We start from the raw sequence: 396 nt of genomic DNA, 5'->3' as shown, positions 1-396 counted from the left end.
AGAAGAGAGAAACCAGGAAGAGACAATAAGAAAGGGAATGGAGAAGAGAGAAAGAGGTGGAGAGTAAAAGGAGAGAGAATGGGGAAGAAGTGGAATGAAGAAGAGGGGGGTGAGATAGGGAGGGAGAGAAAGGGGGAGGGGCGAGAAGAAAGAGGAGGAGGGATAGGATAGAAGAAGAAACAGGATGACGAGACGAATGAGGAGAAAGGAGAGAGGGGAAGGAGAGAGGGTGAAGGAAGTGGGGAGGAGGCAAAGACAAAGACGTGGAAGAGAGGAATAGGAGAGAGAAGAAAAACGAAAGGAGGAGGAGGAAGAGAGACGAGGTGATGCAAGAAAGGACACAGAAAGAGAGAGAAGAAAAAAAGGAAGAAAACAGAGACAAAAAAGACAAAAAAA

Source organism: Penaeus monodon, chromosome 24 (genome assembly GCF_015228065.2).
Source record: "Penaeus monodon isolate SGIC_2016 chromosome 24, NSTDA_Pmon_1, whole genome shotgun sequence".
NCBI classification, from domain to species: Eukaryota; Metazoa; Arthropoda; class Malacostraca; order Decapoda; family Penaeidae; genus Penaeus; species Penaeus monodon.
Note: the sequence above shows the minus strand (reverse complement) of the source record.